The sequence below is a fragment of the Zalophus californianus genome, chromosome 1 (genome assembly GCF_009762305.2).
Source record: "Zalophus californianus isolate mZalCal1 chromosome 1, mZalCal1.pri.v2, whole genome shotgun sequence".
In the NCBI taxonomy this organism is placed as follows: domain Eukaryota; kingdom Metazoa; phylum Chordata; class Mammalia; order Carnivora; family Otariidae; genus Zalophus; species Zalophus californianus.
The window spans coordinates 118,144,027-118,156,679 of record NC_045595.1 but is presented as its reverse complement, the minus strand read 5'-3'; positions in this window follow the sequence as shown (position 1 = coordinate 118,156,679).

The following is a 12,653-nucleotide window of genomic DNA, read 5'->3' as shown; positions in this document are numbered from 1 at the left end:
CCAGCTATAATTAAAAGTAATTCGAATGCAAAAGAAATCACAAGGATAAACTGAGGTGACAATGCATCGTAAAACATGTCACTTAATTCATAGCATAGCTGTGTAAAGTGAATTACAAAGTCTTTCTTTTTTTTAATTAGTAGTTTCTCCCATATAAATAAGAAGTCTCTGCTATCCCCTAGTTATTTTTTTGGCCACATTAACATAACTTTCTCCTGATCCCCATACCAGAATTCATTTAAGGAATACAACCCAATTATTAATATTTCAGAAACCTTAATTATTTCTTAAAAATTGTTATTTATCATGTAATATGTCCCAGAACCATGACTATTCCAGAGCCAAACATACATAGTTTAAAACATTTTTTTTATTAGGTATAATATTTTTCTCCTCTATTTGTGTTTATGTTTGAAGTTTAGTAGTATAAATGATACTGAAATTGTTCTTTAATTTGGATCATATACCTTGTCTCTTTATAAACGTGGATAACTGCTGAACATTGCTTAAGTTATTCTGGAGATATATAGGGTATAGATATAGGATATATACACACACACAGACATATATGTATATGAATATATATAGGGACTTATTTACTAATACCCTTATCAATAAGTGACAGTTTGCATAATATGTTACTGCACAGATTAAATTTTAAAGACAGCATGTGTGTGTGAGACGGTGGGGGTAGCAGAGGGAGAGGGAGAGAGAATCTCCAGCAGATTCCCTGCTCAGCGAGAGCCCAAGGTGGGACTGGATTCTACAACCCTGAGACCATGGCCTGAGCAGAAATCAAGAGTTGGACACTCAACTGACTGAGCCACCCAGGTTCCCCTCACAGATTAAATTTTAAAAATATTTAAATTTAAGGTTCAAAATAGGGTAAGAGATAGTGTGGAATGCTGAACAATATACAAAATGTAGCTGCTAACGTTTTATTTGTTAAATGAACCAGGCTTGAATTTGACAATAGATCACTTCTCATCTCATGTTAATGGCTATCCAGTTCTAAGATACCATATTCATTACTCCCACCCCATTTCAAGAAAAAAATATGTTAACATTTCCATAAATCATTGTGTCTTAAGGGGAGGGTAGAGATACTGATTCTGGGGGACTTTTCTGAAAAACTCTTCTCTGCCTAGCCTAACCTCAACAAGCACAGCTCTGCTCTTACTTCCACTGCAATGGGCATCACAGAATAATGGAAAGAGATGTTGCAAACAGAAAATGAAGAGAGAAGGAAGACAATGTGTAGTCAGTTAGAAAAAGCTCCTGATGTAATTCTGACATGCCCATTCAACAACCATCACTTTGAGAACTATCGTTCTCAGCAAGTGTCTTTAGCTAAAATCAAGTAAATACTTTATCTCGTAGTATATGTAGTTTCTAATTCCCATGTTTGTACAAACTACTGTGGTTATTCTTTTATTCAAATACACACCTCTCATAGCATCAAAATTAAGTTTCAAATTTCCTTCATCCAGTAGGTCTTTAGTTGATATAGTAACTAAATTTTGAATATTCTCTCAAATACTTATGCACACTGTTTACTCTATGCTGATTTGGGTATGTTGGAATATTTTACCCTAAGTGTCCTTCAGTTACTTTGCCTGTCTGTGCCAAGAACCTGGCTTTTCAATTATATTGTAAGCACTTGAGAACACAGACTGTCTTCAAGGTCTTTTGTAGTCCAATGTCTAGGACCATATATGTGCACAGCTATGGAAAATATATTCTGATCAAACTTCTGAGTTTGATGGATCCTATCTTGTTTCTAGAATAGCCGCATTACTACTACCTTTCTTCCTACAATTTCTTTTTTTTCCTTTTTTTATTATTATGTTATGTTAATCATCATGCATTACATCATTACTATTTCTAACATACAGCCTTAGTAAGCCTAGATAGCAGGTAAATATTTTTTGACTGAATGGAGTTTTAAAATATGTATAGCCTATGAGTTCTTGCAAAAGTTGAGAGAAATGATGAAAAGAAAAGAGTGTGGAGTGCAAGAGGTGGCAAGAAATGTGACAGTATGAGAAAGGTAGTAACTTCTTTTACTTTCTTTGGATTTCTTTATTGAAAATATACATATTGACCTTAAGGAAAAAAGATTGAGGAAAATATGTAGTATGAGTATGACTCTGAGGAAAAAATAATAAGAAAGAAAGAGAAGGAAGGAAGGAAGGAAACAGAAAAGGAGGGATATAAAACTTTGTTTTATCTTCCTCATTAGTGGCCAAAGCAGAAAAAGGAGCATGCCCAGTAGTATATGCAGATGCAGTATTAATGAACCTTATGCTCAGCTGCTTAAATGTTTACAAATAAGAGCAATAATTCGTAGGCTTGGTTGATTTTCTCTATGTTATAATTGCTTAACTGTGGGAGAGTTCTACCACTTTAAAAATTTTACTTGAATGTTAATCCAGCCAAGAGTATTAAATAAAACAGGGCATACATACAAGTATTACATGTACCACCTTCCCTTAGACAGAAAAGCAATTTAAAATATTTTTATCTCTTCTATGCCAGCCAAATGTACAAGATTTCACACTTCAAGTGACAGGACATGACTAACTCTAATCCTATATTTTAGACTCTGATCTTGTGGACAAACGTGAGGTAAAATTAGATGATGAATAAAGAGTTGCATGGATGATCATATGAATGAATATACAAAATATATTTCTATCTTGAAAGATCAAAATTTTAATGCATAGCTAACCACATTTTCACTTAGGTGATGTGAGACTTTAACAAGAGAAGAAACATCATCCGTGTTCTTATTAAAGTTTGAATTTTGAAATGCTACTATAATCATCTTCTTCTCTATCTTAAGGATACGATAGTTACCAATGAGAGTTTAATTGATGGTAAATTTAGCCCAATAAGAAACATTTAAGGCAAATACAGACATACATTTTTTTATAAACTGTAAGCAGCTACTTAATTTATTTTCATTAAAGCTACGGATACTGATATGAAACTTCGGTCCTTTTTAGGTATCTGGAACTTTGCCACTGTGGTGCTACATCTTAGCTCTCTTGGATGTTTAACTTTCTGTTAAAATGTATATTGTTGTTGACATTTTATGTTGTCCTTGAAACATGCTTGTGTTTGAATTCTAATCCGATTAGAGAAAAAATGATCCTAAACTGTACATTTACATCTTTTAATGCATTTAAACTATAATTCAAATATTTTAGAAGCTGTTGTACAAAAGGACTGCAGAATTTCAAACTGCTGTCAAGGCAAATAAATGGCATGGAGTCCAGTATGTCTTAGAAGATGTAACATAAGAATTTCTTGATAGTCAGTTGAGTCCGGGATGTAGAGATTATAAATTCTTCAAACACAAAGTAGACTTAAATAACATTAAGATACAAAAATACTAATTTTAGGACTATTTATTATATTGGGATTGTAAAGTAAAATATTCATATATAGAGAAATGTGTACCAATATCCCATTTATATTTCCATTTGTAAAAATGCTACAATAATATTTAAAAAGTTAATATACAACTTACAAAAGCTAGTATCATGAGACATGAATTGAGTTTCGTGTCTTGACCCACTGTAAGTTAGTAAACATTTCAACTTGAATTTTCTGAATAGCCAGCTGTGTAGAAACATGATGTTGAACTGAAAGAGCAGATATCATGATTAATAGTCCCCAGGAAAAGCTATCCCATGCCTTAAAAATGCTCACAAACTGTAAGTTTTATTGAAGCTTTATAAAGTGCTAATATCTAAGAAACGTAAAAAAAACATTTTGCACTGCTATTAAAATGTACTTTTTTGACTGTTTATAGTTCTGAAATTGTGATATGATCAGATTTGTTTTATTTATCTTTTTCTTTTTTTTAAATCAGATTTGTTTTAAATAGGAGACTATCATTGTGGTATATAGATTCTGCACTGAGTCAATATTACTTCATTATGGATTATGTTCTCATCTTAAAAGACTTAAGTGTCAAAAACAAATGAAAAACATAAAAATATAAACCCAACAACTACAAATCTTTGTTAAATGAGTACTATAGGGATTTAAATTTCCTGCTGTTATCAGGTGAAATAATGGCTGGGTAAGAAAAGACTACTGTAGCTTGTATTCTCACCCTTTGTCCAAGTTTGTCCACTAAAGCTACCATGGTTTGATAGAAAGCAAAGTCAAAAGAGATAGATAACCAGAGATAACAGGTCTCACTGGTGAATGTCTTTCCCCCGGTGGAAACAAGACTGGAGACTGGAGCTTCTTTTGGGTACTAATACTAAGACGAGTAGGCTATGTACTAAAGCTTAAAAATCATTGAAGGTTTTAAATAGTTTCAGTTTTCCACTACACTCTAGAATATAGGATGAAGCTAACTTTTAGAAGGATGTCTTCATGATCTACCTCTTGCATGATAAGAAAGAGAAGAATGAAACTCCATATTCAGAATCTGGAACCTCTGTTAATGACCGTTCTGCTGGTGTATCCTTTTGAATGTCCATCCCTGTAAGCCATTACAGTGAAGGCAACTGTGACAACTGCAAAAACCTCAAAGGAAGATCTTTTCTCATACCTTCAGGAAATCTTAGACCCTGAATTATCTCAAATCTTTTAAAATGGACTGAAGCTGAAAAGCATAAAGGACTTTTTCTCATTCTCCTGGCCTATCAGTTTAGTTGGTATTGACAGGGATTTCTTAGGATTTTGAATCAGACCAAACTTAAACCATGAATGGGATACGTGCAAAGCTAGAAGACACCAAGTTCTACTTATTAAGTGCTGAATTCATCACGTAGAAAACTCAGTAATATAATGCTTAAGAGACGCTGAATCCCATCAGATCTGGGTGAGAATCCCTGTTCGGCCATTACTACCTACATAATCTTGGACAGGTTGTTTCAATCTTTCTGAGATGCTTCAACTCTTTTAATGGTCACATTTATATTAAAAGATCACTCCGGCAGCTCAGAAGAATGGACTGAAGCGGACTAGGATGGCAGCTAAGAAAACATTGTTTTTTTTAAAAAATTTGTTTTTTAAACATTTTAGATGTACAGAAGAGTTGCATAGATAAATAGTAAAGAGAGTTCCTGTATGTCCTCCAGTCAGACTCCCTTAATGTTATCATTGCACATAGTGACGGTGTATGTCAAAACTAAGAAACTGACATTTGTACAATATTATTAGCTAAACTATAGACTTATTTAGATTTCAGCAGTTTTTTTTTTTTTTTTTTTCACTGATGTTCCTTTTCTGTTCCAGGATCTAACCCCAGGATATTACATTGCATTTAATAGTACCACTTCTATTATTTTATTTTTATTCTTTTCCAAGTTCCATCCTAAAGATACTGGTGACCTAGACTAGCCAGCAGCAGTGAAGACTGAGGGGAGTAGATGTGAAACATACGCTGAAGTCAGGAACAAATGGGTTAGGAATTACAGAATGGGTGTGAGTCACACAGCAAAGGAAAGAATCAAGAATGATTTGTGGTTTCTGGCTTGAAGAACTGAGTGGATGGTGGTGATAACATTTCCATTCTTCTGTATCCTGATTTGGGTCCTAAATAGGGACTCTATAGTGCAAGGTCTCCACTGTAAGATGCCAAGTTGATGGGATACTACACAACCTGGGCAAAGGCACACAGGTATAAAAGGGTATGGGATATTAAAATGTAAGAGGTTTGGTGAGTTGGAGGGAATGGTTAAAGATACTAATAAGGCAAATTGGGGCCATAGTGAGAAGGGCTTAAGTGTATACCAAGGAGTTTGAAATGTATCCCAGTATAGGGGAGATTACATAATTTTGAATATCAAGATACTTATCAGTGGGAAAACTACATCAGTGTAATAATGAATTCTAATGTCAAAAATCCTACAAGCAATATGATTTTCTATGTTTTCTATGTTCAGTCCATTCCTAACTGTAGTTCTTTTCAGAGTTGTAAGAATGGATAACTTGAGGGAGAGACTGGCAAATTTAGCAAAAGGAGTCACTTTTGTTTGATAGAAGTATTTAGTAGATTCCTATGCTGGAAAATGTCCAAGGATGTTGTAAAAGTTCAATTACAATGTGCCTTACCTCTACCCATCTTAAACCATTCATTTCAAGTTAGAGACAGGGAGACTAACATGCTAAAAATGAGAGATTGCCTTAACTTTCTCTGCAGAATGATAAAATATTTTAGATCCTATCATAAGTTTTATGTAGAGCAAAATAACAGAAGTTAATTCTGGTTGAGCCAAAAAAGTGAGGCATGTGTAGGGTGAGAAAGGGCAGTATCTACTCATGGTGCTATGCAATACTTTCTTTGTGCTGTGCAGAGCCAGATGACCCAGACTTTGCCAATTACCTGATTTTACAAGAATCAACATGTGTCTAGCCTAGTGGTCAATGATAAGCCCCTCTGATTTTTTTAAGCCACTCTGATGAATTTTGTACTTGATATTTAATCTTGTGGTGGCCTCCTTCTGCATGTGCCTTGAACATCAGTGAGGGACAAAAGGGCAGACTGAATGTGCTGATTGATGTAAAACAGGAAATGAGCTGTATATACACTAAAATATTAAAAATTCAGAGCGATTCTACCATTCTTTAGATGGGAAGTGGGTGTATGTAGTAAATTAGTACAAGGAAATCAAATAAATGAGCAGATTTCTTCTTATCTATGAACAATCTATTATATCTCTGTTTATATCTTTCCAGTGCTTGCATCATTGGGCATTATACACATTACCTGGAATTATTTTTATTGTGCTGACATAGGTCCTGAGACGCAGATTCTTCAGTGTGAATGGTACAGAAAATACTGCAGCTGACTTCACTTACTTGTCTGTGATCTTATATTTACTCTCTTCTATGGGGCCTCATGTATATGTTTTGTTCATTATATATGCTTATATTTTGTTATCTGGATGCATGTGCATTCTAAGCAGTAGAAAATAATAAATAAGTTTTAAAGCATTCACAAACAAGGGAATGTTATTAAGAAAATTATAATGTTTTTGCTCAGAACTAGCATGGAAGAATCCAGGCCATGGTTCCCATTAGTAGATTTTGTCCTTTAACTACAGCCCTTGAGGATAGATGAAACACCAATAGAGACTGATCTCACATAAGTATGTGAAGGATGAGAAAGTGGATGTTTAAAAACATTCCCACTTCCTTCTTATTCACAGGGCTATTAAACTTTCTGGTATTATTTGAAGTAATGGTCTCAATTCTCTGCTTTGCTTTTCCTATGCAGACACAGCCTCCACAGTGCTGAGTGGAGAATCTACTGTTTTTATAATTAAATATTGTTAGAATTGAAATAGGAGAAGAGCCCTCAATAATGTATGTGCCTTTTAAAAATATCTTGGGAAATTCTCTGTATTATAGGCTTCTTCCTTAAAGTAAAAGATGCAATTTTTAAGGCTTATTTTTGAATGACTTTAACACTGCTGTCTGTAATACTAGCTCTGGATTTTTTCCGCTTATACTAGTCCTGTTTCTGTACCAGTAACCCCCCTCGCCCCATTTTTATCTTTTGTGTTTTGAGTGAAGAATTTAATGCTATCACTTTAAATTTTAAACCTGCTGGGGCATCTGGGTGGCTCAGTTGGTTAAGTGTCTGCCTTCAGCTCAGATCATGATCCCAGGGTCCTGCGATCAGCCAAGCTCTCTGCTCAGCGAGGAGTCTGTTTCTCCCCCTCCTTCCTACTCGTGCTCTCTCTCACTATCTCTGTCTCTCTCAAATAAATAAAGTATATAAAAAAAAATTAAACCTGCTATAACACAGGCAACAAAGGTACAGGAATTTTATGAATAAAACAATGTAACATGATGCTTCTTAAATGATGTTTAAAATGTGACTTATAGGTTCTAGGAATGATGCAAACTTACTTGTCAAAAAGCTTGTGAGGTATTGACAAGAATTTTTGGTACTGTATTTTGCCTAGAGTTATTGAACCTCCACTGCTTGAAGGCAAGCCATTGTAAATAGAAAACTGTATGATCTCAATGATGACAAACTAGTTTTGGAAGATGTGACTTACACATGCAAGGTTATTTTAAGATATTAAAAACTACTGGTATAGACAGAACACACAATAGCAATTAAGAAGAAGTTAAATTACTGTTTGACAGACAGTCATGTGGTATCTAATCTGATGTCCTTGACACCCAGGTCAGCCTAAGCAAGAACTTCTTGGAATGCTGAAGAGATAGCTTTAGCTCCCTGTTCACAGCTCATTTCAGTTTCAATCTGTATTAGCTTAAATCAACTATTAAGTTTATAGAACAGCAAAGTCTGGAAATTATTTGAAGGAAAAGATTAACCACAATTCTACACTTAAAAGTCCTTAGCTGCTGAATCACTTAATGGCATAGTTATAATTATTCAAACTATTGCAATTTTTAAAAAAGCATTCTTGATTTGGAAAAACGCTGACTTGTTCAAACAACTGCATCTGAAATCGTTACGCACTTCTTTTGCAAGAAAGAAAAGAAAGAATCTCTTATCATTATGGTTTAAAATATTCATTTAAGTACATTTTATGAAAATAAACTCAGCTTCTTGAATTTGGTTGTACTGCCATCTTTATCTCTGCACTGAAAATAATCACTGTTTCCATGTAGCCTTTTATGAGCAGCAGGAAAAGACCTACTTACGCTGCTATGAGAGATTGGCTGAGATTACAGTGGTTGTACAATTGGCGATCAGGTTTTTCCGGAGTCTTTCAGGTTGCTATCACAGCTCTCACAACTCTGCACATACTCTACTAATTTCAACAAAAAAACATTGATCTCTGCAATAAATCTGTAAGAGTCAGCAATATTCTACTCTTAAGAACTTAGAGACCTCTAAAGTAAAAATCATAAGCACAATACTATCAATTCATAATGGAAAGTATTAGCCATCTGCAGAATATCCTATGCAGTTATTTCTGTTGAGGAGTTTCTTATATAATCAGATTTGGTCAGAATGATTTAAGTATAGTCTCAGGGATCCATGGCAGGAACAAGAGAGCCTATTGATCTTATATCCCAAATATCTTTGGAATCATTTCCCTCCATCTCTAAGAAACTATTCATTAAGTCATCATAATTTATTCCTGAACTATAGCAATAGCTAATTACTCTAACCATATTCACTTTTGATCCTAAACCCATTAAACACCTTTATGACAGCAGCAAAACTAATAATTTTAAAAGCATTTCTAATCAGTTTCTTCCCTGCTTAAAAACCCTACAAAAATTCCGAGTTCAAAATCTGTAATATATTCAGGAATACTCTGCATGATCTCTACCTCCCAAATCCTTACCTCTGCATCCTCATTGTTAATACCAACTCTTTTCCTCATTCACTAACCTCCAGCTACATCCACTTTCTATTAATTACTTAAAATATCCAAATTATTTTCCACCTCAGGACCTTGTTCCACTTCCCTACTGCCTCTTCTTCTACTTTGTTGGGTCCATCCTATTAACCCTTTAAGCCCTCACTTAAAAAATCACTCCCACAGGGAAGCCTTCTCTATCTTCCCACAGAAAACCAGGTCTTCTGTTTTATAGTCTCATAACACCAACTTGATTTTCTTCAGAGTAATGAAGACAGTCATAATTAGGTATTTGTGTGACTACCTCTTTAATAACTGACTCCATCACTAAATTAAAAGGTCACTGAGGATGGAAACCATCTCTGCTTTGTTAATGTGGTGTTTGCACTGATTTACTCAGTGCTTAGCACATGGTCTGTGTTCAATAAATATTTTTTAATGAATTAATCAATGAATAAATAAAAACTAAAACAATCAAGTTGGAGGAAAAACCATTAAAACCAAGAACTGACTAAAAGAAGTCAGTGAGCAGGAACTTGTCACAACTTCTCCAACACTGTCTCAGGGAGGTAGGTGTCTCATGAGGGAATACCAAGGTTAAATGTCCTGCTGTCAATCAGAATAAATTATCCATTAAGATTATTGAGCTCTACCCTTGCCTTGATTCTATATTCACAAAATAATATTATTTTTTCAATTTTTTCTTTCCTTGTTTTTTTTTTTTTTTTTTTTTTTAGAAAGAAAAGCCACTGGAAACATATGTAACTATCCTGATCTCTGTAACACAGTTTTCATTTTAAATAATGACATTCTGGTTTATACATCAATCCCTTGCTATTTTAGTTAATATGAGTCAGTCTCAAAAAATCTAAATACCTTTCCCCTGGTGGAAAGAATGGATAAGTCAGAAGACAGGATTTTGAAGAACGCAACTCACTCAAGGCTACAGTGGATCTGAAATCAAAGGCATGAGCACAATCTAATATAGGTAAGAATCTAGATTCTAGTAAAATTTTATTTTATTTTTTTTAAAGATTTTTATTTATTTATTGAGAGAGAGAGAGAATGGTAGAGAGCATGAGAGAGAGGAAGGTCAGAGGGAGAAGCAGACTCCCTGCTGAGCAGGGAGCCCGATGCGGGTCTTGATCCTGGGACTCCAGGATCATGACCTGAGCCGAAGGCAGTCGGTTAACCAACTGAGCCACCCAGGCGCCCCTAGATTCTAATAAAATTTTTAAAAAAATGTCTAGAAGAGATTTCAAGTACATAGAACAGAAACTAATGTCAAATGCAGAATAGAGCTAGGAATTCAAAAGCCAAAGCAATGGAAATGAGAGGAGATTGAGTAAAACTGGAGAATGATCTTAAAAAAGTTGCCTGCCACAAGCACTGTTGTTCATAGTCATAAATAAGGGTGAATTCCTTCATATTGGTGTTTATGATTTAATAAGGAAGATTTTCTTCTTGAAAAAAATCAAGAGCCTATCCTGTCACTGTTTGCGCAGGACACATTCTTTTGGCAGACAGGCTTAGTTATACAAGAAGGAAGAAAGATGAAGTACAGAGATTAACTTGATAGAACATGGTAATTTATTTAACCTTTTAAAAATTTATTTTGGCAAATGAAATTAATAACACTTACTAGAAGACAATTAGCAAAGTGATTTAGGGACATGAAAAGTAATATTCCTGTTTAAGCAGAGATATTATTTCCCATTAAAATGAAGTCTTCATGCAAAAGCTCACATCAGATAAGTTATTTGTGGTTTTGGACTTACTGTGTGTAACTCTACAATAACAACTGAATGATGCTCACCTCCTTTGAAAGATTCTGAGCAATAATTATGGAATGCTTATGTAATGGAGAAATTTAAGATTTCAAAAAAAAAAACTTCATCAGAGGAAGTAGAAGGGACATTATGATGGAAATAAAAGAATGGTTCAGTACACAGTATTGTACATGTGTTCAGTACACAGAAAGAAAGGTTCAGTACAAAGTACTCTTACACATATAATCTGGGCAGGTGGGTGATCACAGACAGTAGCTATTGAGATAGTAAATTATAAGAGCAAGGCTGTCAAGTCAATATTTTACTAGCAAAGCACAAATTGGGATTTGGTAACAGGAAGCCATCTTGAGCAGTTTAAATCATATTGGAATAGCAAGTGTTACCAGTAATGCATAGGAACAAATTTTAAGTCAGCTGGGGCACCTGGGTGTCTCAGTCGTTAAGCATCTGCCTTCAGCTCAGGTCATGATCCCAGGGTCCTGGGATCAAGCACCGCATCGGGCTCCCTGCTGGGAGGGGAGCCTGCTTCTCCCTCTCCCACTCCCCCTGTTTGTGTTCCCTCTCTCGCTGTGTCTCTCTCCCTCAAATAAATAAATAAAATCTTTTTTATTTATTTATTTGAGGGAGAGAGAGAATGAGAGAGAGAAAGCATGAGAGGGAAGAGGGTCAGAGGGAGAAGCGGACTCCCTGCTGAGCAGGAAACCTGACGTAGGACTCGATCCCGAGACTCCAGGATCATGACCCGAGCCGAAGGCAGTCGCTTAACCAACTGAGCCACCTAGGCGCCCCATAAATAAGTAAAATCTTAAAAAAAAAAAAAAAACATGCTGATGAATCATTTAGAATGGGACTGAAAAGAAGGAACTAGTATAAAGAGTGTACTAGGAGATCTGGCAGGGTGTGTGTGTGTGTGTGTGTGTGTGTGTGTGTGTGTGTGTGTATGCATGCATGTGTGTGTAAAGTAAATATATGTGGCAGAAAATAAAAGGCTAAGCAATCAATGACTAATAAGAATAAACCAATGATAGCAAATATAAAAAACGATGTAAGAACTTCAGTTGAACACAAAGTGACCTTGCAAGTGTGATAAAAATCTTAGCTCCTGAAACTGTTGCAAATAACACAACAGAGGGATTTCATTTACCAAGACTCAGAATAAGATGAATTTTAATTCAGCAAAAGTAAAAAGACCTAGAGACAAATTTACTGATTAAAGAATGGTTAAAGAAATGCCAAACCAGTATCAACATGTCTAAATGTTGCCAGTTATTAAGGTACTTTGATCAAGATGTTATGAAGTCAAAGCATAATCCTTGAACCTATATGCAGAGGCCTTCGGAAAGGAAATTCTTGGGAACAGTCTACTCTCACCACAGCTAAAATTGGCCTGGCTGCTGCTTCACTAATACCACAAGGATCTCTCCAAATTCTGAACAGTAGTTAATGGTAATAAAGAACTGTATAAGACTGATGGGTGTTTGATTATGCACAAGAGAATACAAGTACCACATTAAAACTATAAACTTTGAATTCCACATAAATA